The sequence below is a fragment of the Armigeres subalbatus genome, chromosome 3, assembly GCF_024139115.2.
Source record: "Armigeres subalbatus isolate Guangzhou_Male chromosome 3, GZ_Asu_2, whole genome shotgun sequence".
NCBI lineage: Eukaryota > Metazoa > Arthropoda > Insecta > Diptera > Culicidae > Armigeres > Armigeres subalbatus.
Genome location: NC_085141.1, coordinates 59,208,054 through 59,211,893, shown reverse-complemented (window position 1 = coordinate 59,211,893; position 3,840 = coordinate 59,208,054). Strand labels below are relative to the sequence as shown.

The window sequence follows — 3,840 nt, the reverse complement described above, 5'->3', positions numbered from 1 at the left end:
TGTATCCAATGGCAATGTTTTTCATTGCTTTATCGTATAGACTATTGAAAATAATCAAAATGGGGATATTTAACCTTATTCAGGGGTGGCGCGTTTTAACCCCTATGGGCGTGCTACCCCCACTTCCCCTAACTACCTACTTCTACACTCTGTTGGTTTTACTCAACTATATGCTCAATATATTCAACTTAAGTATATAATTTGCACAGTCGGTAGCCGGTTGACCGATGAAATTTCTATTGAAATATTACTGTTGGACGTATTGTTTCTCCACTATCGAGTTGGATGGATGCTGACCCAGTTTCGGAAGTAAATATTTGGTTGCTGCTATTCACTGCGAGACGTTCTGTTTCTGCTGCTTTGCCTGACGACGACAACGACGACGACGATACCTTGCTCCAAAACGATGAAATCATTGGACTTCTGTTGCCTAGCCTGACGACGGCGATGAGGACGATTCTGTGCTTGTACTTGACGATATACATAAGACGTTTGCTGCTACTAGCCGCTTCTCCGCATACTTGATCGATTAATTAATGCTTGACTGTTTCTTCCAGGGTACCGTTGAATGTTCTACGACGAAATGCTTGTGATGCTGATGATATTGACGATGTCCAATCGAAACTTCCACATTGGTGAGACGGTTGGTTATTGGTTGACTGATCTGGTTCTACGGTGATGCGATGATGATTGGTGGTTTTTGTCCTGGTTGGTGACTCAGTGGCGGTACAATCCGAACGGGCCTTCTGGCCCCTGCATACAGTGCTACAAAATAGATGAACGGGTGCTTTTTAAACCGAATTATTGAACCATACAGAGACTTGCCTGAGACGGAGGCCGGTTGGCCTCCGTGGCGCCCCAGGCGCTGATAACGATCCTACACATCCCGATGGCGATAATTGGTACTAGTTGACAAGTGGTGTACATACTCCCATCGAACTCTCATCGTATTGAGACCGTTGTCCGAGTTGGCCATACTCGTTAACGACCTCGTTGCGGAGTCCTGGAGGACGAATAGCGCTCTTCTTCCTCCGGTGTTCACTAGTGCGTCAGTACCTCAAAATACCAAGCGTGGAATTGTGTTTAGGAGGGCTCCAACAATGGAGTTTGGGGTTGCTCCGATGATCACATCTACTGGTCCGGCTTCGTAGAAGTTTGGATCTGCCAAAAGAGCTGTCCTGGGAAGTTTCCATTCCGAAGGATTGAAGCTGGAGGTCGGCAATGAGGAAGTCAGCTTCGGAAGGACGAAAAACTGCATCTCTTCTTCGAACGGAGAAATCTTCTGTGACCTCGGTGACACTCCTGCACTAACTAACTTTGTTGACACACACTGCCCAGAACCAATACCATGAACTGACAGATATGTGGGTGAGACTCGGAACTTGAGCTTGTTCGAGAACTCCTTAGTCATCAAGCAATGTTGGGAACAGGAATCCAACAATGCTCGAGCTAGCATGACGTTTCCAAAACGGTCTTTAACTCGAATGAGTGCCGTTGGCAAAAGAATGTTTTGTGTAGGTGTCTTGGGTAATGCAATGTACGTGTGGCTTGTGCTGGCTTGACTTGTGCTTGGTTGTGGCTGTGGTGGTCTTGTGCTATGTGAGTTGGTAGTATGGGTGGGTGCATTGTTCGCTTGAGTGTGTGCTTGTTGGTTCGGTTGCTGTGGGTTGGAATGTGGTTGCCGATGAAATTGGCGTTGTGGTGGGCTAGCTTCTTGATTTCTACTCGACGCGGGTGGAACGAAGGATCTTACCGGAATGACGTGCAGGATGTTGTGGTTTTTCTGCTGGCAGGGAATGGCAGTCACCTTTGTCACATGTTCTGGCAATATGACCAGGGTGCAGGCAGTTACGATACGACAAAGTTTTCCTCTCATAACCGCTTCGTTTCGCTCCACAATCTTCATTTTCTGGAACTTGAGGCAATGGAATGGGGTGTGCCAAGAATCCCCGCAAAATGGACATTTATTCGACGTCTTCACCACAGCATGACACATTGACGCCTTCGACTGACGTTGATCTGAGCTGCTTGCCTTCAATGGGACTATTGACTGCAACACTGAACACTGATTGCGGTGGAAATTCACCAGGTCCTTATACTTCGGAACGTCCTTGGAATTGTGGTGAGCCTCCCATAAACGTAGTGTCGCTGTGTCCAACCGACCACAAAGCATGTATGCCAGTATAGTGCTCCCCTGAGCTGTCTGTTCACCAATCTTTTCCAGCATCTGCAGGTTCTTTTCAAATTCGCTGACGAGCTGATTCAGTCCGTCGTACGACTCTCTTCTGAGCGGCTCCATCGAAAAAAGTGCATCCAAGTATGCCTTGACGATCAGCTTTTTGTTCTCATAGCGCTCCTGGAGAACCTGCCCTGCAACCTCGTAGTTGACGGCCGAGAGTTCAATGGTGTTTATTTCCATCAGAGCATCTCCTTTGAGTGACGTCCTTAAGTATATGAACTTGTCCATCGGGTTGATGGATCAGACTGCGGAAAATGTTCCGAACCATTTCCCAATCTCCTTGTTTGCCGCTGAATGTAAGCAAACTGATTTCTGGCAATTTCACCTTGGAGTGTTGTGCGGATTGCCCACCAGAATTCCCATCAACTCGCTGAACCGAAACTTTTGTCGGAAGCAGTTTCAGCAAAGATCCTTTCACCATGCAGTAGCGGTTTTCAAACTTCTCTGCGACGTTCGCGGGAAATAGCATCCTTCTTCTCTTTCTCATCCTTTTTGGAATCGCTTCCGTCTTCCTCCGTAACTTTCGCATCCTCCATCAGCAGCTCGATTTTCTCACGCAGCAAAAAGAAATCTGAATACACTTCATCTAGATTTTTCAATCGCACTTCGATTTGACACTCGTCACGATCCCTGTCGAAAGCTTCGACGAACTTTGCCACCGTAGCCACTTTTTGCTGAACCATGGGCTCACGCTTCATCAAAGGACGTAAATCACTCACTGCACTGCACCGGTCAAAGTAATTACAGCAATTAATCATAATCACCGATTCTTAATCTCACTGTGACAGATCTACTCGACGTTCCACGCACGCGATTCAAACAGACAGATTTAGAACTGTACAACCCAATCAACAGCAGCGAGGGGAGGTCAACCACGGGAAAGCAACAACCAACAGAACCAAGGGGAAAATCCGAGACCAACAGAAAAGCGAACACGACTCATGCACCTTACCAAGAAATAAAGACTCACATGAGTTTATAAGATTTATTGAATTTTCATCAGTTGGCCACATGCATCAAGCCATCGTAACATGCAATCACTTTCCCTTTATGTCACTCTGCTCCCGTTGAATTTGATGGCGCCAACCTCCAATGGCGAATTGATCCTTTAGCAGGTCTTCGATGGCGCCTTCTCCTTTGTGCCCTATTGTGGCAACTCAATTCCACTCGCGATGGCGAATGATCGCGTCCACTAAAGCACAGTTTTCCTCGTCGGCCTTTGTTCACCGACGACAAGCACTTTTCTTCGTGAAATTCACAATGTTCACTTTTTTTCCCGGCGGTCTGGTTGTAACTATCTACAATTTATTTATTGGGATCAGCTGTCTACTGAGATATCAGATAAACTCAAATTGCCCTTATCTCTTATCTCCTGCTATGTGCATCTTAAAACGAAACAGGCTAACTGACACCGCGTGATAGACAGGGGTCAATAGATTTCTGCCTCTGCGCTCTCTCGTGTTAACCCTTGCTTGACCAATGTCCTTACGTTGTTCAACGTCTACCTTGCGGTCGTGTCTTGTACAAAACCCTTCTGATTTTTTTATTCTTCGACCGTACAGTGGAGACTTGGAGAATCGACTGTACTTAAGATTCCATGA

The 3,840-nt window shown here is 46.5% G+C and overlaps 1 long non-coding RNA gene across 1 annotated transcript; it reads left to right on the top strand.

Annotated features, from left to right (window-relative positions):
• The first annotated feature begins 247 nt into the window (after positions 1–247).
• Positions 248–3,155, top strand: LOC134224778 (uncharacterized). The gene is made up of 3 exons (XR_009983060.1): positions 248–467; positions 558–635; positions 3,028–3,155. It is a non-coding gene; the product is annotated as an uncharacterized LOC134224778 (long non-coding RNA).
• Positions 3,156–3,840: the final 685 nt, after the last annotated feature.